The following is a 27,754-nucleotide window of genomic DNA, read 5'->3' as shown; positions in this document are numbered from 1 at the left end:
AACTGCTGACCCCCCCCCCCCAGCCCTAAAACATTATATAGTTACTGTCTTCCAAATGGGATTTAGGGGCAAAACCTCACTATGTCCCACCTCCTCATCCCTGTAGGTCTCCATAGGTCTAAAGCACAGAGTCTGGTGGACCCCCCCCCCCCCACACACACACACACACCTTTTCCATCCCAAATAAGTGGACATTCTATCAATATGCCAGTCATTTTGTTTGTATAGCCTGAAAAGTATAGTAAAAGTCCGACACTTTTCTTTGTACAAATTAAATTAGCCGAAACAAAGAAGGTTACCCTCGGTTATCCCATGAGATCAACCAAACCACTTTACAGCTGGGTTTAGACACAGTATTTGCTTTCAGCCACAATACTTTGTTTAGACAGCGACAACATTCTGCTTCCTATTTTCTTTAAGAAAAATTTGCTTAACAGGATCAAACTCATGAAGCCTTATGGGGCCCCTTATGTACAGTGCATCTAAATTCACCCTAAAGTGTTTTTACAACTTACCGTCTCATCAGGTTTCATGGGGATGAGAGACTGTTGTTTAGACAGGTGAAAGCGTTCTCTTTTCTGTCTATTCATCATCATTTCCTAAATAAATGCTGTCAATATTCATCCTAAATCTCACCTGAAAGGTTTTCACGAGAGACTGTGTAGAAGTCGTTCACTGTTCACTTTCAACGACAATTTCAAAATGTATTCAATGCAGATTTTTTTTTATATAATGGCGATGAAGCTGTGAACTCAGGTGACCCCTCCTTTCATATACAGTGAACATTTCCTTCAGGGCTGACCTGAAAATTTTAGATGCCACATTTAGACATCTTTTTATTGTTCGCGTTCAACCACGCTTTCTTGTAGTCTTGTTGAAGGTCATGTCATCTTTTCTTGGGCCATTAAGCTCATATTTGCTTGGGTGGGATTGAATTCATAAAACAATTGCCACCCCTCCTCTATTTATTAACATAGATTGAGAATTTATGTGGAAATGTAACCTAAATTTTTAACAATAACACATTGTTTAGGCATAGAACACAAAACTGTCTTTTCCATGAATATTTATTGATACCAGGCTCTGGTGTATTAAGGCCATCAATCTCTATGGGGGCCCTTCCTGTATTTATTTAGGGTACCTAAATATACCCCAGAATCGCTAAAACAAACCACATGGGGCCCTTCATACCATCATAATCTTTAAATCAGGGGTTCTATCACTATTTAACATGAAGTCCAGAAAATGGGGGAGGCAGGGTGGGTGGTTTGGTATTGAAGCCATGAAACTATGGGGCCCCATAGCTCTTTATTGTAATATATTGAATGTTTCTGTCTAAATTTAGCTTAAAATCCAAAAGAGGTGAAATTCAGACATTTTTTTTCACAGTTTCAGTTTTGAACTTTTAACCAATCATTTTTGTTTAGACGCAGACAACACTGCCTTTTCTAACTAAAGTATGCGCAGAGGGTCTATGTTCATGAAGCTGTATGGGTCCCTCACTATGTTTATCAGTATGCCCAATGTATAATTTCAGTTTTAAGATGAAAGCTATCATGTTTTGTCTGTTTAAAAAAAAAGTATGCAGCGGTAGATTCCAGCACTTTAGGTATCCAGGGCCCCTGATTTTCATAATTCATATCTATAGAGGATTTTCTTTTACCAAACACCTGAGGTGTGTAGAAACCATAATGGGGCCCATCTTCTTATAAAGCAATATGGAGAGGATTTGCTTGGGAACCACTTTTATATGTCTTTTTTTAACCTTTTAACCAACATTTTAGTCATTTACACGAGTATCTTTCCCATATCTATTCATAGAAGACTTGCTCATTGCTCAAGGGGTTGAAATACTGAAGCTATGGGGTCCCTCCTTATATTTAGCAGCATTTGTTTTCTGTTTCTGTTTAATTTGACAGCAAACTCCACTAAAAAGGTGAGACCAAGTTTATATGTTCAATGCTATTTTTCCAGCTTTCACTTTTAAGTTTAGTACAGTTGTTTTAGAAGTAATAGATGTCATACCACATCCACATATTGCCTAATTAGATGGCCATGGACATTGAATGGTCATGCAAGATTTGCACTGTTGGAGCCATGCGTCTATGATGACCCCCCCCCCCCACCCAAACTCCCTTTAACTTTTCTAACAGGGATTGAAGCCATGATTCTGTCCAATTTAATGCTAAATTTGCTAACAACAATTTTAGGGTGTTAGAGTAATGTTTTTTTATTTGACTGTTCACAATGAATTTTATCTTAAGAAGGGGTCCCATGAGTTAATTACTATGGGGCCCCTCTTTACATTCAGTTATGTACAGTAAGACCTTCGGTTTAAAGTTACACTAAATTCTCCTCAAAAGTGAGATCACATATAGAGGTATTTTTTAAATCTCCTTAGTTTTATTGAAAAATAATGTCCTATTCCATGACAACTGAAGCCTTGAAGCTATGGGGCCCCTCCTCTATGCATTGACATACAGTGAGGGTTTCTGACAAAATGTACCAGAGAAGCTCTGAAATCTCTGAAAAAAAGGATGTACAACATCCATAAAAGGCGAGTCAAAAGCCATTCTAGGAAATATTCCCCAGAACCCAGCGCACAGACTCCTCTCTGATATATGATGTGTTTATTCATTATTTATTTGCTTATTACGTATATAAAAAAGAAAAAAAGGGTCTCCAAGTTTCATGCTGGGGGAGTTCATTTATTTTGTATGCAAAAGGGGAAAAAGAAGGGGGAGAGGGGGGAGAAGGGGAAAAAAAATCATCCCCAAGTATAACAAGAGACGAACAGTTAGTGCTGATTTTCATTTGCATAAATTTTCATATATTTTAGTGAAAATAATAGCGGGAGCCGAGGAGCGCTCCTGCTCAGTCGAGGCAGAGGAAAGAAAACTCAGGGAGCAGCGAGTCGCGGGGAAGGGAGATAACCATTTACACGCTCCGTGGGAACAAACTGAAGCTATTTCCTTCATTCTTGGACGCAAGGTAAGTCAACAATTATCTCTGCGGATTTCCTTTTATTCCCCTTCAGGCTTCTCCCAGTTTTTCGGCGTGTTTCATTGCGCATTTGGTCGTCTTTAACGCGACATTTCAACCATTTTCTGCGCCAGTCTGGGACGAAATTATCCTTCTCAATTAGCAGGTTTTTAACCCGATTCCCTATTACTAACCCCCCTGTGCGCCTTTTTGCGCAAAAAAAACGCAGACTCGCCGAGGAGCTGGAGGAGCTGCGATGTTTTGTGGTGAATGTCCTCCCCGGAGAAAATTGCGATCAATCACATTTTAAGCAGCACGTTGGAGGAAAAAAAAAAGGGAGAGAGGGGAAAGTGTGAGAGAAGGGAGACCCCCTCGGCTGGATCGTGCAGAGAGGCGCATTAAGGCAGTGGCGATATGAAATCGTTTAACGCAAATCGATCGGGCTGCTGCAAAGTTTGCTTAAAGTTTATGCCGCAAATCCCCACATGCATGCGCACAGAGGACGAGAATCCACCGAGACCTAGAGCTGCTTCCCGTCAGAGCTTCGGAACTTTGTGGAATGTTCCGTTTTTCACTGGGGTTCCCTCCTTCCAAGGCGCTGATGGCGATGGTGGGGAGCTGCATTTCTGAGCCCCGCGCCTCGTCGCCATGGTGAGGCCAATAAAAGACGGGAACACTGGCCGCATTAAGCTGTATGTTTGTGCACTGGAGTCGAGAAGAAAAACGAGTTGTGTGGGGGGTTCGGAGAACTTTTCTGCCCAACCTCCAGGGAAAACAACATTTTTTTTATTCTCATGTGTCCCAAACCTGGATTAATATAAATTAAATCCACATTTCTTCTAAGTGCGGAGCCCCTGACCATTTTAGTTTCTGTCCGCACCTGAAGGAAGCTCATCTTCCTGTTCGTCTTCTTTATTTAGTCTTTCTTTGTATTATGTTGCTTTTTTTTAATTTAGCTCCTTTCCGTTTTATTTATTTTTCTTGTGAACATGATTTAGTCACGGAATCCGCCAGGTGGCGCGCTCATTCATGATGCAAATGCCTTCCGTTTGTGATGCAGGTTTGCGCTAAAAATGTGCCAATTTTATCCCAGAATTTGCGATTTATTTGTCATTTTAAAATAAAAATGATAAAATCAAGACAAAAAGCAGGTGGTACCTTATAGCTTTTTGTGTATTTTGTCTAGTTTAAAGAACGCCTTTGATCTGATGCACATGTTATAACCCCTCTTTTTGGTCCACAATTTAGATTATTCAGGTTTTAGTGGAGCAAACATTAGCTGTCGACGCACTAGTTGTCTAATTAAGATTATGAGACAAATATTTATTTATATATTTATTTAATTATTCAATTAATTTAATTCTGCTGTAGGATAACTGGTGAAATGTGTGATTTTGGCGCACTACGTGCGCCTGCGCACCAGATTTGCAACACTGGCTCTTCAGGCCTGGTTCTAGGCCGGCCTCCATGCGCAGCATCAGTAAGTCTGAGCCAGGCTGGGATTTTGTGCAAACATATGGCGGAGCGACGACTTTTGGGAATTCTTCGCAAATGAGAGCTGCAGGGATTCCCGAATCATCGCGGGAGTTTGCCGGTTGCAGTTGTCTCTCATTGCTCCTGCGGGAGCAGAGCTGCTTCAGGATCACCAGAAAGCATCTCATGCAAAAGGCGAGAGATTGACAAAATGAGGGATTTTTATTTTTTTTTAATATAGGGCTGTTGCACTTCAGCTACAGCGAATTAAGGGGAAATCAATTAGCGTGCATTAATCTATTGTCTCCTCTCTGTAAAAGCTGATTTTGGGCCGTAAATTTCAGACACTTCTGCGGCTTGCCGCCGCATATTCGCATTAAATTGATGCAATTCCCGCCGCTTTTTAATTATGGCACACTTAAAGTTGCCTGTGGGCTACATAATTTATTTGCACCCCCTCTTTATAAATCCCCCTCTGCACGGTCCAGCTCGCTATAATCCGACATACGTTGAGGGTGTCAGGCCCAAACGCTGATTTAAAGCCGAACTTGCAGCACTTACATGATAATATATACCATTAATTAAATGGTCTTCAAGCATGCCGTCACTTTCAGACATGAATGGGAATCTCCTCCTCATCCAGACAGGCTTTTTATTATTAATATCCTTCATGGAGAAAGACATATTTAGTAATTGCCCTGGACGAAGGCCTGCAGCTTGTAGATGCTCTGATGTGCAGGGGACGATGAGATGTTTGGCGTTCCCAAGTTCAAGTTTATATCCTAACAACTGCTTGCACTAGTTGGGATTTATTGAGGATTTTCTCTCATCAATATCATGCATCGACCTCCTGGCATAATTCTGGCTGGACATCAGTTGTGAAATGGAAGTAAAGTTAAAGAATTCGGAGGGAGTCCTCCACATTTTGCAATGCACCAGCAGGGCCGTACAAGACTTTAAAGAGGCAGGGGCTCAACACCATATCAAGCAAAACCAATTGCTAAAATAAAGCAATATATATATATATATATATATATATATATATATATATATATATATATATATATATATATATATATATATATATATATATATATATATATATATATATATATATATATATATATATATATATATATATATATATATATATATATATATATATATATACGTTAGTCAAAAATTTATCCATATTATTATATTGAGTAATAGTTTAAATGATGCAAAAGTTGCTAAATTTAGTGAATAATAAATAAATAACAGATTATATGGCTATAGGGCACCTGGAGATAAAAGTCCAGTTAATGTTCAGCAAGTACATTAAAATCACATTTGTAATAAATTAGCACTACTCTTAATTAAACTGAATGAAATATCTAGCATCAAGTCAGGAGTGGGATAAATTCATCCATAAACCAAAAAAAAGGTGTGTTTTCCAGCGTAGATAATTTTTAAACGAATGAACAAATAGCTGTGATGCATTATATGACCAAAACGGTGTCCACTCCCCTAAAGCGTGTTGTGAAATTAAACGAAAGTGTGCATCTTCCATTTCCTTTCATGGTCCCATTAGGTGAGATTTGATAGTCACATAGTCTGACTGAGACCAGCCATGTGGCTTTTTATGTTTAATTTGATGTGAGCACCAGTATAAAAAACATCCCCCTACAAATGCAGTCCCACAGCATGATGCTGCCACCATGTTTGACAGTTGGTAGAGTCTTCTTTGGATGAAAGCCACAATAAATTCAAACTTATCCTCTCAGTTGTTGCTTCTTTTAATCAGCCCTCCTTCCAACATATATGTGCACTACTCCTGCAGGATCATACTGCATCTAACACTTAACCAAAACTATGTGGTGAAATGAAACTGTTGTTTTAAAGTACTTATTTGAGCAGCTGTGACAACTCTCCCTTACACATGCATATGTGCACCAGTTGTACGCCATGATGGTGCCACTATGCTGGACGCTTGAGACGTTCTTTAGAAAGAAAAAGCATTAAGTTCAAACTTTTACACCCAGTTTTTGTTTTTAATAATCACTATTCAAGTACAGCCACCCCATCCTCATGTAGGTGCACCAGTCCCACAATATGATACCGCCACCATGACTGTTTTTTCGCACAATTACCACCGATTCTTATTTTTTTAGAATCCTTACTCGAGCACCAGTAGCGACTCTCACCTCTGCTCACGTATGTACCCATGTAGCCTACTTCAGCATGATGCTGCCACTATGCTTGACAGCTGGCAGGGGGACTCGTAGAAAAAACCCAGAGTAAATTATGAAGTTGGGCACCCAATAATTGTTTTCCGAAATATGTGAAGTGGCGGTGCGCTCCCTGGAAAAAAAGAGCTGCTCAAATTAAAAGCCCACAGTTATTATGGCATCCATGCCCAGGAGAAATGCGAGGCGTGGTTTTAAATTAAACGGCACTGAGGATAGTTTGAAATGTCTCAATGGAGGCAGCGCACGCAAAGTCACACACAAACAGATAAAAAAAAAAAAGGGGGGGGGGGGGAAGGAAGCCACTTGTGCCGGCTGGTGAGGAGGTGAGTGACGGGCGACAGATCGGGAAAGATAGACTGGAGAGCAGCTTTCTGAGTCAGAGGAGAAAAGTGTGTTTGTATGAAGCAGTGCTTTGTGTGTCTGCAGCCTCCCCGTCTATGTATCGTTCACTGGGGGAAGTGGGGATGGGGGGTTTGTGGGGGGGGGGGGGGGGCAGGGGCATAACAACTGCCTGCACCTCCTCCCACCTTACAGGAGAAACATTAAAATGAGCCACACTTTTATTGTTTATGCAAATTGCTGCATGGACACGCTGGCATTTTTAAATGTCCTGTTAGACTGCATTACACATGCTAATCAAGACTGATACTGTGTATTAAGCAGAGTAATTAATAAATAAAGCAAATCCGCCGCAAATCAAATCTGCACCCGTCCAGTTGTTGGTTTGCTTGTCTCCGCAGAGTCTTTGCTTTCTTCCCCCTCTTGTTTTTGTTTGTTGAACAGTGGCGGTCCCTGAGGATAAAGAGAAAGGGGGGAAGAGGGGGTTTGTGGCATCTCTCCTGCCCGGGATTACATTAATCAAAGTATTTATTTCCCTCGGGGAGCAAGGCGCAAATCATTCCAAATCCCAGTAAAATTGGATAACAGAAGAACAAGTGCACCTTGGGTAAACCCTTCTCTCATTGCTTGTTTTTTTTTTTTTTTTTTTGCTGCTCGTTTAACCAACTTAACGGTTCCAGTGCTAACTAACTTTGTGGAAGACCAGGGGAGGTGGCACCGCAATTAGATGGAATCAGGTGCTCGAGTTCAGGGGAAAACAAGAGTAACAGCAGCTAACTGAGGGAAGTGACTCTGGACGAAGCGCTGTACAAACACAAGTCCAAATCTGGGTCTGAGCCAGGAAACAAAAAAAAAAAAACACCCTTGAGATCCTCCATCTGCGATGGAAGCAGTCAACCTCCAACACCAAAGCTGCCTGCTAAGTCTGGTCAATCCTCCGGAAAACCCACGAGCAAAAAAGAATAAAAAAAAAGATCCCGTTGCACCATTTTCTAAGTCATTATATGTGATGTTCGGGCAAATCCTGCTAGGCTAATAAATCAGCGAGTGTTTACAGCCATGCTGGTCCTCATAAGGCAATAAATACAGCAACCAATACGTCGACTATTACAGGTAATGCAAATACAATAATAGGGCTGTAATTTTTCCCTGCGCCTTGTTTTTGTGGCCTCGCTTTTGATATTTATGAGGGAAACGGGGAGGAAATGTCATCTGTGGGTCTTTATGGGCTCCACATTGTAGTGGTCCCAATCAGGGATAAATGATGGCCCTGTTGCATCTCTGTGGAGCTACAGCGCAGCCCCTCAAACACATTTATTTGTTTGCATACCGTTGCTACCACGCATGGTAGCGGGTGGGGTCCCTGACTCAGAGCCAGGCCTCTTGGGGTGAAGCCCCGCGTGCCGCATGGTGCCCAACACGCAGAGGTGCGTGCATGTTTTTGTTGAAAAAGATCTTCCACTTGTAGAGCGGAGCAAACAGAATGCTTGTACGTACGGGAAGCTTGCAGCATCCAGCTGATGATCCGTGATGCTCAGCAAATGAGCAGAAAATATGCAGCTCTAATGGGACCTGAGCAGGTTGGAAACTCAGCAATCAGAGTGAATAACAAGCCTGTTGTTGAGGCTGCGCCTCAAAGACAACATCAGGTGTTTAGGGTCTGTTTCGCCTATATGGAAGAACTTGCAAACATTCCACATCATAGCAATCAGTTAGGGGACCTGGTTTAGCTCTGGATGTACACAGGTAAAATTAGACGTCCTTTAGTTGAAGCAGTTCAGCATTGATTGCAGTTATTTATACTTTATACTAAAGCTATGGGAAATTACCTTTAAATTTAAAGACAGGATTCGATTGATAATTGCTTGGCAGTTGAAGCTGCCAAAGCAATGATTACTCGTGAAATGAAACTTTGCGTACTTGCTTCATGGGCTGATTTCTTATTTTGGGAGGGTGGGTGGAGTCTGTGCTACAATGAAGACCCTTTGGTGACGCCACGGAATCTTTAAGCAAGGTTACCTTCTGTTTTTTAGCTTTATGTTTCATTTTTCCTTTTATGTGTAAACATATTTGAAGTTTCACTGGTGTTACGAACAGGATGACAGAAGGGTCTGAGGTTAAGTATCGCAGGAAACTTTACACCCAGTTTTACATTTTGTCTCCCATTTGGTGTGCCGGTGCATTTAAAAATGCATTTTGTTATACATTTGCATAAGGTTTTGGTTATGGTTTTCATGAACCAACCCAAACAATCCACCCCCCCTCCTTGCCCTTTTGACCACCTATGTTCCCCATTAGCTTCATTTAGTTTTGCTCAGCTATCATTGCCATTTCAAAATGAGAAAAACCTTATTTCCACTGTTGCTTAATTTAATTCCCACAATATGGACGCAGGTCAGCTTATAAAGCTCCCGAATAACTAACGCCCTAAAATGTTAGAGTTCAACCCTCTGAACTGTTTTTTTGAAAACCTAAAATGTAACAGAAAAGCTGTACTTGACACCCTGCTCCAACATTTTGTTTCGGGCTGCATCTGCATCTAAACAAAACGCGGCTGAGTCGCCCCGGCATTAATTCGTCTGCAACAATAATTACTGTTGGGGTCTGCCACTGTTGTTGATGACATAAATGGCTGACGTGTCCTATTCACGCACGAGCTTGTGCGGTCACGTTCGGCAGCCGGGGAAGTCTTGATTCATGCCGTCATTATGCATGGCGGATGCTTATGGCACCTCTCCGCGACGTCGTGCACCCTGGCCCATTTGTTTGGAAATGGGTTAACATGCATCTTCCTCTGGATGGCCCTCCCTCCTCTCCCTGTTCTGCCTTAGCTTACGGCTCCCTGCGCAGTAACACACCCAGTCTGGGTAAACTGGAAACATTCAGCTGGATGATGTGAAACAGAGGGCATTCATTTAGGTGATGTAATTTACCCTCTGTCGGCCATGTTGGAGGCATTAAGCTGGGCTGCTGTAGCTATAAACAGCTGATTATGGGTTTACGTGCAGCATCCTACAGTCATTTCCCCAGATTAAAGTAGATCTGGAGCTGTTTTCATACAGCAGGTTTCATTTTTCCCCAATATGCAACCATCACTGTTTGGGTATAAGGTCACCTAAGATGAGTTACAGCTAACAATGGCCAATTTAGCGAACATCTACAGGCCATGGTGCTCAAAAAACATTGAGGCTTCAAGTTTGAATCAGCGAGATTGGTGTAAAACATTGAGTGACTTTGATTTGAGTTTTAGTATAGAGCTTGTAAAACAGCGCAAAACCTCTGCTTCCTTTGTTTTGTTGTTCTGAGACCACAAAAAAAAAACAAGATGGGTCCAGAAAAGCTAACGGACGTAAGGTTGAATTAGCATAAACTAAAACACAGATATGCAGATTTCTTGTATTGAGGCAAAGCAGTCTTGTACTGCAGAGATTATTTTACAAAGTAATCATAGAAAGATGAGGCTGACGGAAAATAATGACATGGTTACAGGAGATTTAGGAAAGTTTTTGAAAAAAATATTGACATTGTTGAATGAGAACATCGGTGGGTTTTGGAAGAAAGGTTCTTGTTTAGTTCAGTCGAAATATGCACATGGTTAGGTTGATGAAAAATAACGACAAGGCCCAATGTGAACAACATTTTTTAAATGTTTCTAATTTAACGACATAAAATTGACATATTTAGAGTTGAATCGTTTGATTTACATGTTCCTTTAATTCATCAAAAAAACTGAGTTTCCAGGTGAAATATTTCATTTCTAACAAAATATTAAGCAGACTAATTTTGGAGGATTTTCACCTGATTAATCTGTGTCTCAGGGAAAGTTTATTGTGGCTAATGATAGTTAGCAAAAATAATACTGACTTTTTTCTGTGTGCATCATGGGGATCTATTCATGTGGTTCAGGCTTATTGGGAGCAGCAATTATACATTTTTTAATACGTAAACTCTTCAGCAGTTGTGCCAGAAGTGGATCATGCATTGTCCCAAACTTTGAAGAGAAGAGATTTTTTTTTTTTTTTTTACAGAAATTCTAAGGCTTAGAAATACATCTTTGTTCTACTTACATAAAAAATCTTTTAATCTTTAACTTAATTTGTTTAAAGTCACAAATGACCTCCACAACCTTTTAACATATGAGTTTGAAAGTCTCCAGTAGAGACACCAGACAGGATTTCGGGAAATGTTACGAATGTTACAACTTCCAAAGCCTGATATGAGTCGGTCCGATCACACTTCCATAAACACCTTCTCCTGGCAGCTTCATAGAGCTGCTGCTAAGCCCCTCCACCCTTTTTGATTTGGTTTGCCCGTGCACCATCTCCTCCTGCCTGCCTTTGTCCAGAACTGGGGTGAGCATTCGAGCCATCGGCGCCACAAAAGCAGCTTTCAGGAGATCGCACGCTGTCCGCCGACCCCTCTGAGGTCACGCCCCACAGACATTACTCATTAGCAGGAGTTAGCTTGGACCACAAACTACAGTATTGTGCTGAGCTGCTGAGGCTTTTGGGGAAGTCAGAGTTTTTCTGCAAACCTCTTTTTGGCATATTTTTTTATTTCAAGGGCATCTTTGGCTTCTATGAACGAGCAGCAGTTAGAGGAGAATCAAACAATGAAGCTCAGAACTTGAGTACAATAGAACTTTGTTGTAGGAGAATTGCCTCAGCATGTACTGTCTAGTTAAATACCCCGCTCGACTTTTGGCTCCTCGGCTGTTGGTGCCGGTGAACATGTGCACTGAATGTGTGCTTCTCTGTTTGAGAATCCCACTGGACGAGCACGTCGGAGACGTTGAGCAGGTTTTCTGTCCTGATATAGATCCTTTTCACATTGTGCAGGTGCACCTTTCGCACCATGTGGAAGGTGGTGTCAGATTTAACACATCCGGTGTCGTCAGTTTGGGACAAAAAACAACTCTTCATCGCTACATCTGGCAACACACATGCTGCTTTTCATATTGCCTCAAACTAAAGCCTCAAAAACCAAATCATGGTCCTCCACAGGGACGCCTCCTTTGTCTGCCTGAACTTTATATAACGCAGGGTGTCATGTAAAATGAAATTACATGCAGCTCTGCTGTGCATCTAGTTATCCTCTGAGTGTAACCTTCATGGTGGAGGTGTAAGCTTAGGGAAGCATTCTCTGCAGTTATGGCTGGTTTTGAATTCAGTCCTCTGCGGTTTTCCACGGCTGTGATCGTCTAAGGCCCTTCTGGATTAGTCCACAAACAAATCCCCCCTTCCTAACAATGACTAACACGCGCCTCGTTGCTTTGTCAGCATCTCAGAATGATACAGTTACGTAATGCTGCTCCTTTCTCTCAGTATTTCTCTTTGAGATTTTCATACAGACAAAAGTGTAGCAACAGGAGATTGTGTCAAATCTGTGACAAACTGATGCTAAGATGTGTGTTTTCTAGTTGAACACTATTGATTACGCTTCATCTTAAACATCATACGTGTGCGCTATGTTGCTCATTATGATAATCACACTACAAATAAAGCTATTTTTGTCACAAAATATATAAAAAGCACTTCTTTTAGCCTCATTTTGAGCTATAGTATCTTTAACACATTCTCACATTCTCAAGAGCAACAAATTTACAAAGTACGTTGAGCTTACTGTATTACGACTTCATAATCTCAAAACGAGAGGGAATTCTTTTAAGGGACAAATGTTTGAAAAATTGTTAAAAAAAATACAAATAGGCAAAATGCTAAATATTACATACCGAAAAATGCAAGATACACTAGCAAGTCAAATAGAATGCTAGCTCTGTCATAGGAAATTGCTATCACTGTGTTTTGGAAGAGTTGCACGCCAGGTATGGATAATTAGCATGCTACGTATATGGTTAGAAAATTAGCACGTTAACACCATGCTAAATTAGCAAGCTAAACCTATGGATGGAAAATTAGCATGTCATCACTGTGGTTATGAGATTTGTATGTCAAGACTGTGTTTGGATAATTAGCATGCTACAGCTATAATTAGAAAATTAGCATGCTAACACCATGCTAAACTAGCAGGCTAAACCTATAGATGGAAAATTAGCATGCTAATTCTAAAGTGCAAATTTTTTTGGTTTACCTTAAATCAAACTTTTTAAATAATACAAAGATCCTGCATCTCGGTAAAAAAATTAAGCACAACATTATTTATTTTCCATAGATATATGAACAGCAGATAAAAATGCTAGGTGTTAACAACGGTAACTTTGTGATGTATAGGTAATTGAAAACATCAAACAATAGACTGTCAGCAGTCTGTTATCAAACTAGGTTAATGAATATGAAGGAGATGTTTTGTCTGAGCTAAATTTCAATACTGTGTGATAGCAACATACTTAGAAATAAAGCAGTACAGAAAACTGGCCTTCTTGTGTATAAACTGAAATAAGGATTATAATCTTGCATAAATTACTCAAACAAACTTAGAAGAAAAATAACCATTGTTTTCTTAGCAAGTATGAGCCACGTGTCTAATGGTATGCAGTAATTTAAAAAGTAAACAAAAAATAATGGTGTCCCTAAAATACTTTGCTTGAAATATGTTACAATCCAAATATGACTGGTGATCTATGGACTACCTTTCTCTTAAACTTTTTTTTCTCTTACATGAAATTCATAATTTAAAAGCTACTAATGTTATTACCTTTGGAAATAAATGAGGTGTTTGCAGTAAGCCTCAGTAATGATGCAACACAATCCTATAATTGACCAATCAGAGAACAGGAGTTCTTTAATCATGCTTGAAGAACATAGCTTTTAACCCCCCCCCACCACCACCACCAAAGATAAGTATTAATTATACAAATTGAGGGAAGTTGATCAAAACAAAACAAAATAATTAAAAATCAAAGTTACAGTTTCGTCAATAATACAGTAAGATCCTGTTTTTAGGACCAAATGTAAAACCTTAACTTGAATTGCTAATATAGAAATGAATGGTCACATCAGAGAACATACATTGTAACTGTTAAATAAAATCAGAAATATTCTTTAAGTGGTTCGGACAAGCCATATGAAGTTTGGCAGCAATGTGAATGATATTTAACCATAGTAATTATTGCAATTTCGGCCTTTTCCTTTGTTTCTTTCTCTTTCAGGAGGCCTAATAAACACTAAACTTTGGTTCCCCGTCCTCCTGACTCCCTCTGATGCAGAACCTCTGGGGGTAAGGGCCGTCTGTGTAAATGAGCCTGAATGTGTGCGCGTGTGTGACCTCCCCAAGCAAAAGCGGACACACAGTCTCTTCGGCTTCCGTTTTTCCCTCCGCACGCTTGCTGCTGCTGCTGGAGTATTCACGCTCCGGGCTGTTTTTCTTTGAGAGAGAGGCAAGAGGAAAGACGGAGCATAAAAATATGCAAATGCTATTGTTGAAGCGGCGGAGCGAGAAGGGGGTAGGGGTGCACCTCCTCACCTCCCCACACTGCCACAGATCCTGCTCCCACCTCCATCCATCCATCCAGTACACACAGTGTAACACTTGGGAGGGGGATACTAGTCTCAGGGCCAAGAGCAGCAGGATATTAAAATATACTGAAAGGCCAGCATTGTCTATTTCATTTGAACCCTCTTTCTTGATCCACGGCAAGATACAAACTGGCCCACACAGGCAAGTCATACAGCTTTACTACAAACCTTCATCATAAATAAGCCGCGCATATAACATATGCCTGTGACGACCTCAAATCCATGAGGCAGTAACAGCCAGTAAATCTGAGCAGAACGGAGCAGGTAGAGACAAGAGAGGCAGGGAGATGGTTGTAAACCGTGGCGTAATTGTATGGCTACGCGCACCCACGCAGATAGAATTTCATAGCCGCGCTTCATTATGTCACATTCTGCAGTGCCACCTTGGTTGTCTTCACCTGCGTGCACTCTGAGGCCGGTTGGCTGCTCATAGCCTCCCAGCCAGAGCTGATCGTTACACAGGAATGCTACTGGGCTAATGACATCACCTAAGTAATGTGCACAGTGGGTTAGACTTCAGCAAAATGAATAAAATAGACACCAGAATGCAATTTTTGGATTATGTTTGGTTGGAAATATGCAACTAACATCAAACCTAATTTTACCAGAACTCACTGTATCCAGTCATGCAAGCAAACAGTGCGGCTGTATCAACGTTTAATGCAAAAAGCACTTAAAAGCACAATGATGCTTAGAGCAGTTTACATTTTACAAACAATTTAGATTACAATAATTCAATTTTACATTTTGCCAATGATAACTCACTGTGGATAACTTTCCGCCATGTGAGATAGGCTCACACGCCAATGCATTATTACAGTGTATTAAGAACAAAATACTGTAAGGGTTTCATTTTAACCAGTTTAGTGTGAAGCTATAGGTTAAGCATTTCTAACTTGCTAGAAAAATCCTAATAATTTATTAGGATATTTTACTAATAAATAATTATAGAAGTTACCTTTAACATGTTAACATAAGTATTTGCAAATTGATTTTCCAACATACTAAATTGGGCTGCAGTGCATTACTGTCCAAATGACAGTGGGACAGGAAATGGGGGTTTGTCCTGTAACCTTTGGGTTGCCGGTTCAAACTTTCACTCCTTCCGTCTCAGTCGTTGTGTCCTTGAGCAAGACATTTCACCCGGCTTGCCTGCAGTCAGTGGTCAGAGGGCCTGGTTCCAGCGATTGTATGGCAGCCGCTCTTCTCTCAGTCTGCCCCAAGGAAGTTGTGGCTACAATATAGATTACCACCGTCAGTGTGTTAATGGGTGAATGACAGAATGTAGTATGAAGCGCTTTGGAGTCCCCAGACTTTATAAAGCGCTATATAGGTACAGACCATTTATCTTTTTTATTTTTTTTATTTTTTACCGCTGCTGTCTATATTGCTCTGATCTTGAAGCTAAAATATTTTTAGATCGCCTCAGCATTCCCTGAATCCCATAATGATTAGCTGTGGAAGACTGGATAGTTAATGCTAGTGTTAGCATGCTAATTTTCCAACATCCTTGGTTGGCTTAGGCTGGAGTGTATAAAGGTTTATTCTAATCAACAACACTGAGGCATGTGTAACTTGCCAAAAATGTCTGTAATTTGACTGTATTCTTCTCCAAAGATTAGTTGTAGAGATTTGCTTTCAGAAGCTAATGTTGGCGTAAGTATGCTAATTTTCCATCACACTAGGCTGGCTTAAGCTGCAGCGATTTTAATTTTTATTTTGGGCTATCTAGGGTACAACTAAAGCATAGGAATAACTCATCTGAAAATCAGGTTTTGGACCTATAGATTATTAAAGATGTCTGTGTTTATCGTTTACTGCAAAACCTTAAAGTAACTGGTGTAATGCATGGAACATGAAAACTTTTCTCTTACTCACACGCCTGTGTCATGTCAAAGTGCAAGAGTACCTTTAAATGGGTGGCGGACATATGACAGTGTGAAAAGCTGGCATATGTGTTTCTTTGTTTGACAAAGGTGCCATAGATTGCGTAGGTCACACAGATGCAGTAAAATATAAAAGTTGACAGAGCTTGTTGTTACATCCAGGAAAAGGATTAGGTTGCACCGGCAGTGGAGCAAATATTTTGAGAAGGCCAAAGTGATAATATGTTATTCAGAATTACTGAAGATTACAATTTATCTTTGTCAAATTGTTCATCAACAGCAAGTTAAAACTCGCTTTTCACTTTTTCCAAGATAAACACGTCCACCTTTAGTAGCTGGACTTAATGCAACTGTTGCACACTTCTATCCTGAACATCTTTGTTAGGTTCCGTAAACTACTATATTTTACTCAGATTTTATGTAACACAAAGTAGTAATTAACTGTGAAGCGAAAGGAAAATTATGTTTTTTTTAAAGAGAGAAGCCAAAATTGTGGTGTACAATGTACACAGAATACACATGTACACTGTATATGTGTATTCTGGGGGAATCTGTGAATTCCACAAATGGCAAGAGGAAAGCCAACGTTGAAAGAGAGTCATAAAAAGTCCTGTTTGCTGTTGGCCCCAAAACATGTAGAAGACACAGCAAACATGTGGAAGACGGTGCTTTGATCAGATGACACCTAAATGATCCTTTTAAACACTGAACATCACTCTGAATAAACCACTCCCTTAGTGAAACAAGGGGGGGCGGGGGGGGGGGGGGGGGCAGTGTCATGCTTTGGTTCTACAAAGAATTGACTCAGGAGTGGCGAAAACAAATTTATACTACAGTCACCCACTTAAGACTTGTGTTAGAAATTTCTTTTTTAAATCACACATCATAAGCCTACCCGCAGCATGATGCTGCCACCCCCGTGTTTCAGCATGGGAACGGTAAGCTTTATAGCTCACATTCTGATTTGTATAAACATTCTGAAAACATTTCCTTTCCACTTCACCGTTCTGCTCAGCTTTGTGTAACGTCTCAACAACACACGGAGGTTCCCCCCCCCCCCCCCCCCCCTCTCAGATTGTCTATGACAGTATTTGGTCTGTTCCTCACACTGCCCAGAAAAAGAAAGCTGGGTCAGAAAAAAGACGCCCAGGAGTAGAAAGAAACCCGAGCAGCACCCACTCAGGGAGAGGGAGGCCCATTTGTAAAGCCCTCACGCTCGCAGGAAGACTTTTTGAAGTGATTATGAAGACAGTTCAGATCAAAAGGATTTGACGAGTCTGAGAGAGGGAGAGATAGAGGCGGCGGCAAAATATGAGTCCGGGTAATCACGCTGAAGCCCCTCCGTACAAGCAGAAGGCACTGGTGTCCCCCTCCTCCACCACTAACCCCACCTCCACCCAGCTGCTTTGCAAACGTAATGTGACACTTACGGATAAACAGATTATTAAGAGAAAAAGCGGGGCCAGGCGGACGGGCCAAAGAGAAACGGCTGCAACTTGTACAAATTAGAGCCGGAGAAATAGTTTATTTAATGAACTCGGGGGGGACGGGCAGTGTCAGGAAAATGATGATTAATTCTCAGGCGCTGATACAGGTCTAAATGATATAATTTGGGAATATTAGCGGGAACATTAGATGATGAGGCAGAGCTTCTCGCAGTGGTGTCGACTCGGAGGGGTTTCTTCTCTTCCTTTTCTCTTCTCCTTCGCTAGTTATTATAGATTAATCCATAATCCGCACCACCTAAAGACATTTTGTCAGCGGAGCTCAGGGATAGAAGCTGTAGATTTTTTTTTTCTTCTTAAATATATCTCTGCTCCCGCTTATTTCCCCTCAGCGTGATGTCACATTGTCACATCTTTTCCTCTGAAATAGCTCCAAACATTTCGTTCTAACAGATCCGAGGTGCATCTTGTCGGTTTACGCAACCGGAAATTCATCATGCACCCCCCATCCCCCATGCGCTTAAGCTGAATGAAAATGATTTTAAGGTTTAGGGTTTTCTGTCACCCATAATGTGTTGATAGAAATCTTGTTTCAGTAATTTATTTGGGAATCCAATGCATTGATAAATGATGCCCTTGCCTTGTTTTTTGTTCTTTGTCTGCAGAATTTAAAGGACCTGCACCCAAACTGAACAAAGGGACGATTTCGTAAGCAAACTCAGTGTTTAATTCGATGTATTAGCTGTAGTCACACTCCGGTGCTTGGCACAGATCTCTAAATCTGTGGCAAATTTTGCTCCCTTAAACCACGGATCATCTGCAAAATGTTGATTTTCACAAGACGGTGAGCATGACGTTTCTTTACGTTGTCTTCTGCGTGAAAAATCTGTATTGTGTTTTTGCAAGTGTACAATAAAAACAAGCCAGCAGAAGCCGAGCTCTGTGTCTGTTTTGTGCAAAAACTAAAGCACCCTGAAGTGCCTCACTTGTCTCTGTGTCCTGAATGACCCCTTGTGGCCGGGACAGGCCTCTCTTTAAGGACGCACAGACAGATGGACGGACGGAGGCTCCACAGTGACCAGCGCCTCTTCATCCCTGCACCAGCGCACAAGAACTAAACCCGATGCAGACGCTTTAAGGTGTGACAGGGGAGCAAATATTCAGCTTTTCCCTACTGTCAAACAATTTCTGTAAATATGTTTCTGGTCTGTTTGCAAATACAAATGCCAGAAAGCTGACAAGAGCAGCGAGACAGCAGCAGGAACACAGAAAGAAACCCCACGGAGCTGTGGATATAAAAATATCTCACCCCAAAAGAAAAAAAGAGGGAAGAAAAGCACAAGTTCACCAGCAGAGATTTGGGTGAATTTGTCACAGCAGCAAAAAACGAAAAAAAAAAAAAATGTTTCACAGTGGCAGAGTGAAGTTTTTTTTCTTCTAAAAAAACAAAAAGTTAGAAAAGATTAAGCAAAAATGGAACAAAAAAAAAAAAAGGTATGTGAAAAAAGTAAGAGCACCCTCACTGCTTTCACTGGTTTTCACAGGGAAAGTAGTTCCAGGCAGTTTTCTGCTGTGTAATACTCAAGTTTCTGTTAACACAAAACCCAACTGGAAAGAAATCAGAAATGGCCTTCAATGCCTCCTAAATATGTTTAAAAACAGGGTTAATAAGCAGTGATAATACACAAATACACCACCCTTTATATGTCGGTAGGATTTAATTAGGAAATAGTCCGCATGTAACAACGCAAAATGGAAAGGTAACAGCAATGGCTTTCTTGAGGACCTGATGTTTGGAAACTGGAAAGCAAGACACAGGAAACATAGACAATTACTTAACTATTTTTTTTCGAGTGGATTTTAGCTGGAAAGTGGCAGGTATGAGTTAAGACAATGCCAAGTCGGCAACCCATAAGCAATGACCTTTGCGGGTACATGATTTTTTTTAAATTGGGGAGCAATAGGTAAAGAGGTGCATAATCATGATTTTTGTGCTTGAATTGAACATAAGAGCCAAAGTTGCAGGCATTTAAAACAATGCCAAATCAGAACGACATCAGCAATCACCTCCCTGGGCAGCTAATTGTGTTTTAACATAGGGGAGCAATAGATAGTGAAGAAAGGAAATTGCCCCACCCATGCTGTCTGCATAGGATTTAAGAGGAAAACTGGCATTTGTGTAACATGGTGCCAAGATGTTAGTACATTGGCAAGGACTTTTATGATAATGTTCCAAAATTATGGAGAAATAAATGGGAAAATGGACATTTACCTCACTCTTGCTGTTTCTATGCAATCTGGGGGTGGGGGCGGGGGGTAAAAGGTGTATCACACAGTACAAAGTGGGAAAGACATCAGTAACCACCCGCTTGAGCACCGGGCAGGTATAAAATGATTAGGAGACGTTAGAGAATCTAAAGGAAACATAATAGATGTGAAAGAACAATTTGTAAAAGACTGAGCAAGGATGGCTGGTTTTGGATACTAAAAGAGCTGTCAGCCTTAAATAAAGCAACAATATGAATGAGCTAAAACCCCTCCCACTGCTCAGAGTTTTTACTGTTGAATCATGATGTGCTTAGTTTTTCATGCACAACTAATGGTCATCTGTAATCTCTTGCATATTTTTGTTGAATTGAGGTTTTATTTGATTAGTTTTACAACCTGACAAACAATCAGTTATTGGTATCACATCCTAATACATAAAACAATTTAATTAAGAGAGTATTTTATCTTTGTTGGGAAGTAATCAATGATATCAGTGAATGCACATGTACAACAGTGTAGTAAGTGACTTGTAGCGCAGCTGAAACTTCCTCATCGGCTCGATGTGTCAACTAGAGATGTCAATTTGATTGGCCGGTAGTGAGGGCAGACGGCTATCGATTGGGCCGCTCATTAGGAGAGTGCGGCCCGGCGGGAGTATCAGGGCTGACACCGTTAACACCAAGCTCCGCCGTGTCGACCGCTCTTTAACGAACGGCCATCAGCCGAGCGGGACCCCAGCCATTGACCCGCCGGCCAGCTGCAATCCCTTACTGCCAGGCCGGAGTGTGAGTAAAGGGCTGCAACGTGTGGCGGTATTGATCCAGAAACAGAAACTCCTGAACAAGAGACACGGCAATTTGTAGTCTTGGAAAGAATGGGAGAAGAAAAAAAACACACACAGAATAATGTCTTCCAAATTCATAGTTTTGGCATCTAGAAAGATTTAGAGAAATGACTTTGTCCCAAAATATGCAACAGCATCTTTTGTGCCACATGCAAAAAGTTGGCATGCATTTTTCAACTGGATGGTACAAAGTGATGAGCGTGTAACAAAATGTCAAGCTGGAAGGAGATTAGCAGTGACCTTTCTGGGGCACATGATTGGCTTGTAAAGTTAGGAAGCAATAGTCTTCATAAGATATATAGCCACCCCGTCCTTGGGGTTTCTACAGGATTTATTAAGGGGATTTATGTAGGATGTGCATGTTAACACAATGCTAAGATGGTAAGGATCATCAGTGGCCTTCATGGGCGCCTGGATATGTTCTAAAGTTAGGAAGCAACACGATAGGCAGGAAAGATACAAACACACCCTTCTTTTCCAACAGCATTTAGAAAAAGTGTGACGACACAATACCAGGACGGGACGACAACAGCAATAGCCTTGTTTTACACGGGATTAATTGCAATATAAAAATGACTATGAATAAATGTTTACTTCACAGGATCTGCTTAGTTACATGTTCAGGGTAAATCTGACTAAAACTTTTGGTTCCACCCTGTTTTTCTTTCTTAGTTTCTTTTCCACTCTTTATGTATTGCTTCCATTTTTGTATGTCTGTAGTTTACAGTTCACTGTAATCCTTCTGGGTCGTCTGGGATTCCCTCTGTGTCTCGCTCTGTGTTCATTAGTTATGTTCTCAGTTTCTTCCTCAGCAACAGGGAACTCTCCTGTTGAGTCTCAGCCGGTTCTCTGGTCTCTCACCCACCTAGCCAGTTTTAAAGTCAGTCCTTACTGCTTCGTACATTGCCTGTTGTCTTAAATGTGTTATTGCTCCATTACTCCAGTTTGATGTCTTTGACTTCAGCAAAAAAATGTCAATAAATCTTAATCACCTGCAATGTGAGGCTCCCTGGATTTGGGTCCAACTCCACCACTTTACATGACAGTTCTATCCAATGGATGCTTTTAGATTAGAGAAACCAAAGCTAGCTTAACTGCTTTCACTATTTTGTTTCTGTTTAAGTGTAGTTCTTTTGTTTTTTTTGTCTTTTTTGTCTTTTTGTAGCTGTATTTGACGGAACATGCTACCAGAGTTGTAGCATGATAAAACTTAAGAGCATTTCACAGCCTATAAATGGAAGACTTGTTTTTTTTTTTAAATACATTTTTTGATGTGTAAACTGATGATTTGGTTTTATTTGCTCAAAGAAAAGGTTCTGGTATAGACCAAAGCACAGACATGTGATCGCCATGGCTAATTTTCTGAAATTTCACAAAAAGATGGAACAGGGCCAACAAAAAAGGTTAACGGCTTGTGAAAGATTGGAGTAATTTCATGGATAACTTTGATTGTTCCATTTTATTTCCTCAAACGTCATTGGCATAAAAGCTTTTTATGTTTGCCGAACATTTTGATGTAACACCAAACTGGTTTAAAACAATAAAATTCTAAACTTCTGCAACTCAAAGTGCAACTTGAGAAAATGCATGGAAAATGACTACTCTTAAAAAAAGTTTTAATCAATACTTACGCTAAAAAAATGAAAATAATAATAATAATATTAATAATAAAAAAACTAAAATCACAGATACTACACAAAAGTATGTTCCTTAACTACTGAGCATGCACCAAAAAGTATATGTAAGGATGGCAATAATTACTTGCATAATTTCACATTCAGTAGAGGAAAAATGATGGATTATCACTTAGTTATTTGTTAAGTACTTATGTTTTCAAGACACATTAAGTTCTCTTTCCTGATGCTTTAAAATGTTCATTGGCCACATGAAAACCTAATTTCTGGAAGGCATTTAGGAATGCTGCCCAACATAGCCAATCCTTACATTTTGCTCCACATTCTGTTGTGCAACAATTAGAAATTCAACCAAGTTTGCTCCTCAACATGAAGCAATTCCTTCATTTTGTGTCTTCAACATTAAATGATTCCATAATCTTTTTCTCAACATTGCTCAGATCAAGTCTTTTTTTAGTTACAGCATTAAGCATGTTCTTTTTTTTCCATCAATTTCATCACCTTTTTCTACAACAGTCTGAGAATGCATACTGCCAAAACCAAACACTTAATTTATATTGTTTTTCTTTCTCAAAAGTGAGTCATTCCATATTTATTTCCAAGCAGAGCATGATGTTGTTCCTCAACACAGAGACATGGGCCAGTAACTGGAACTTCAATGTAAAACCATGACACTTTTTCAGGTGGTTATCCATATTTCTGTTCTATCTTGCAGGCTATTATTAGTTTATATGTCATTGCAGCACTTTTTGTAATGCTGATCGTATTTCTTTAACAGCAAACTTAAATAAGTCAGGCAAATGTAACCCCTGCAGCATCGGCAGCTCAGCGCTGTGCAGAAAGCGGCTGCAAGTTGCCCTCCTCAGGTATTTGACCGCTTGGCTGCTGAGACGTCTTCATAGCAAGACTTGGCAGAGGTACAAGTCAACAAAGGCGAATTGGTTCAGCACCGGAGTGCCTTAAGGGAGGAGAAAAAAGCTGCAAGCTTGTAGAACAAGCTTCTGGTTTATGACAACTACATTCATTTCGGGGCATTCACTGAAATATCATTAGCTGTGCTTATCAGATTAGTTAGAGAAAGGGATTAGTAGGACTGTGAAATACTTAGACACTCGATCCGAGCTGTTTTTGTCTGCTGAAGTCAATCTGGTTTAATCTTAGCACACTGATACATCGATAGTTAAAAAAACAAAGGTATTTGGAGTAAGATCTGGTGAGTCTCATGAGAGACGGCATCCACAAAGTGAACTGTCAGAGCTGAGCAAGTATTTCATGACAGTGGGAAAGTGAAGGATGAGAAAAATAACAGCACAATGAAGCCAGGCTGCAGCGAGTGTGAGTGTGTTTCTGAGTGTGTGAAGGATAGAGGGGGGAGACTGTGATCAGAAAGTGAATGAGCCATTTCACCGGCTGTCTCTCTCTCTCTCTCTCTCTCTCTCTCTCTCTCTCTCTCTCTCTCTCTCTCTCTCTCTCTCTCGGAGGGGAAGCCAGACAGCAGTGGAAATGAGCTCGGCCGTGCGGCGAGCGTGGCGACCTCGTGGATAACCCCGCACTGTTTGCACCGCTCTCCCCACTAAATGATGCCTACTGTATCCTGCCCAGGAGGAGGAGAAGGAGGAGAAGGAGGAGGAAGCTTCGAATGAGACTGCAACCCACCCCACCCCCTAGTTTGTTCCCATCAGCCTGTCTGGGCAACTTAAAGGAGCAAAGAAATCTGTTAGCTCAGTTTGCAAGGAAACATTCTGACTGCTCATTTCTGACACGGTTGATCCATGACTTACTCCACAGTTGGATGCATGTTCAGTTTAGAGTTGGTAATGTTGGAACTAAGACCAGTAAGAAAAAAACAAACAAACGAATGAAACGATTCAGAGGTGATTAAAGTTCACCTTCTCTTCGTTTTAGGACATGCCTAGTGATGGTAGTTATATTGTAGTTCATCATTTCTGACTTTATTGAGTTTAACGTTTCTTTGACCTGTAACCAACATTTCAATGTTCAAATCTCATCGAGGTGATGGCATTTCAAAGTGTGCGGAAGTGCGTAATCCTATATCGTCCGTTGATTTTAATAGTGGGAAAATCAATGGATGAAGATGCAAATTATAAATATGTTTGTCCATTAGTGTGTTTACTGTACCTTTCATAAATATTGCACATGTAGATACCTGACCTTTTTCTGTTTGTTTTAAAACAGGTATTAGATTTAGGACAGGGTTTGCTAATAGGCCGTCTTATACTGTTACATATCCCGAAAACACATAAAGTTGGGTTGCCTACTGCTATGAAGTATTACTATATATACTATAGTTTTACTGCTATAGGCTTAGGTTACTGGAGTATATCAGGATCTAATTTTCTCACTATATTGAGTTCTACTGTTCTTCAATTATGCACTATGTGTTGTCATTTCAGCTTTTAACTTTTTGCTCTCTCTCTTTTTTCTTCAACGTAGGTACACCTGGTCTGGCGTTCTGTTAACTGTGACATCATCCAGAGAAGACGGCTCACCCGCTACTACCATCTAATGTAGAACAGATTACTAGATCAATGTGTGCTTCTTTGCTTTTTTGTTTCTCTTGTTGTGTCTCTGTTCTGTCTTCTGTAACCCCAGTCGGTCGAGGCAGATGACCGTTCATACTGAGCCCGGTTCTGCCGGAGGTTTTTTTTCCCCGTTAATGGGTGGTTTTTCTTCCCACTGTCGCTTCATGCTTGCTCAGTATGAGGGATTGCAGCAAAGCCATGTACAATGCAGATGACTCTTCCTGTGGCTCTACGGTTCCCCAGGAGTGAATGCTGCTTGTCGGGACTTTGATGCAATCAACTGGTTTCCTTATATAGGACATTTTTGACCAATCTGTATAATCTGACCCAATCTGTATAATATGATTGAACTTGACTTTGTAAAGTGCCTTGAGATGACATGTTTCATGATTTGGCGCTATATAAATAAAATTGAATTGAATTGAATTGAATTGAATTGAATTGAATTGAATTGAAATACTATAAATATTACTGCTATGGGTGCTGGATCCTTAAAACTGATAGCATGACCTACTTTCTGATTAACTAGACTAATAATTGTCTAACCACTCGGGACCATTGTAGTGCATCAAAATGTAATTCCCATATGGTCAGCTAACCTTTGAAGAAAAGTACAACATTTAAGTAAGGAACCAGGTGATGATGCAGCAGAATACTGTGGGTTCCACACACCCGATCCCAGCAATGGATTTAGTCCGGTAAGTGGGGAGTTTCTGGTTCGAACGCCCACTCTGACTCTGTGGTTTCTTTTGTAACATTTCTTTTGTAAAAATTAAATCAAATCAAAAACTGTAAATTGAATTAATAAATAAAAATGTGTCGTATTGATCCTTATTAGACTTGCTAAGTGATGTTGCACACAACAGTATACTGTTCCTTTAAGTAGGTTGTTTTGGGTTTATACCGAAAGATATGTGTGTCTTCCTAGGAAAGGAATGGTGGTTCAGAGGACAGGCGGGGTGAAAGCTTTCCCGTTCTGTTCATCCTAAAATAAAGTGTTAGCAGCAAAACATCGGTCTGGTGCTTGGGTGTCATGACGGAACGTTACAGTATTCACACGAAAAATTATTTATTTAGAAGAAATCTTCTGCGGTTCATTTTAAGATGAAATATACGTATTGTGCTGTATATGCGCACCTAGCATGTGGCCTCTACTTCATTCTCATAAATATGCTCAATTGGCTGAAATTAGGGAAACTGACAGGCAGGTGAGACATCTTAGGTCAAAGTTAGTGATGGAGGAGGAGAGGAAGAGAGAGAGAGAGAGAGAGAGAGAGGAATCGGAGGAAACAGAGGATAGAATAGTAATGTATCTGGGAGAAGAAAACGAGCGAGAATCAGAAAATGTCTCTTTCCCTCTAAATTTTAATTTGGGCCAAAAGTTTTATTTACAAGATTAAATTGAGTGACCTGGTCTCTCTATTTCTGTATGGATAGCGCAGCACCTAGACACACAAACAGCGCTGCTCATGGTGCTGTGACTGAACCGGCAGCAAGCACTGACACGCGCAGACACCACGGCTGCTGCTGGTGGTAAAGTTGGTGGTAGACGTGGTTTCTTGACTATGTTCACAGAGCTGTGATACCTTTCATTGTGATTCAGACAGGTGCAGTTCATTTTAAAGATGCGGTTTTAGCGCGTATTCAGACTGGAACAGGGAAACGGGCAACCGGTGGTGGAGGTGAGGGGAGCTGAGGTGTGTTGTCATGGGCGTGTTTACCAGCTATGAAACAATCAGGAAATAACTTTTTATTTCTCTGATTTATAACAGATTTATCAAGGCCAGCGCTCTGACACTGTTACTCTATGTCGCTCTACCAAAGTCTGTGTCTCTCCCTCTCCCCGTCATCAGACCCAAATCAAATTAAACTTCTTCGTGTTTCTATTCTAAGGCATTAATTGCCAGTCAGATTTAGAAGCTGAACAAAGTGAGAACACACACAGGTAGATTATCAGAGTTTAGTCTGTGAATCCACCTGAATGGTCTCTGCTTCAGAGACGTTTTAGGTTGTCTGTGGAGGTGTGACCGATCTGAGCGTCTCTTTCTTTCTCTGGTTCCAGGCTCAGACACTGATGCTCCTGAAAATCCTCCGGATTCTGTTGTGGATGCTGTGTTTAAACTTTATTGCAATTTAGTTCAAATTATGCTCTAACTTTATTTCCATAACCTTTCTTATGATTGTTGTGTTGTTGTAACTCCAACTTTTTTTTTTTTTTTTTTTTTTTTTTTTGTTATGTGTGTCCTGGCCATTTGAGCATCATTAAACATGTCGCCTTTAATGTGGCTATAAAAAAAGCTTGTTGCATTTTTATTTTTATTATTTCAAGATAACCCAGTTAGGACACAGAAGGGGGTGCTCGGCTAAAAAAGAACCTAAACAGATACAGTAGGCAAAAATGTAAGTCTTCTTTTGTTTCATTTTGGTGTTAGAGCGCAGTTTTGGGGTAAATTTGGGTCTAAACTGAGAAGAGTATTCTTCACCATTCATGTTCAATTCCAGATTCCTGACTCATCATAGGGTGTGGCAGCTTTCATAGATGTAATTCTAGCTTTTGGTCTCAGTTCTCACTGCATTTCTTTCACTGTCAGGTCCTGTCTGACCAAGACAGAAAAATTCAATAGTAGACTTGTA

The 27,754-nt window shown here is 40.5% G+C and overlaps 1 long non-coding RNA gene across 5 annotated transcripts; it reads left to right on the top strand.

Moving 5' to 3' along the window:
- The first annotated feature begins 2,755 nt into the window (after positions 1 to 2,755).
- Positions 2,756 to 24,739, top strand: LOC110368947. Of its 5 annotated transcripts, XR_004928011.1 has the most exons (5): positions 2,762 to 2,991; positions 14,134 to 14,201; positions 18,497 to 18,675; positions 18,858 to 18,970; positions 24,069 to 24,739. It is a non-coding gene; the product is annotated as an uncharacterized LOC110368947 (long non-coding RNA). The 5 variants fall into 5 exon arrangements; XR_002428559.2 differs by having other exon boundaries at positions 2,756 to 2,991; positions 18,497 to 18,970; XR_004928010.1 differs by having other exon boundaries at positions 2,756 to 2,991; positions 18,497 to 18,970; positions 24,059 to 24,739.
- The last annotated feature ends 3,015 nt before the right edge of the window (positions 24,740 to 27,754 follow it).

Source organism: Fundulus heteroclitus, chromosome 24 (genome assembly GCF_011125445.2).
Source record: "Fundulus heteroclitus isolate FHET01 chromosome 24, MU-UCD_Fhet_4.1, whole genome shotgun sequence".
Taxonomy (NCBI): Eukaryota; Metazoa; Chordata; class Actinopteri; order Cyprinodontiformes; family Fundulidae; genus Fundulus; species Fundulus heteroclitus.
This window is presented reverse-complemented; position numbering and strand designations above follow the sequence as displayed.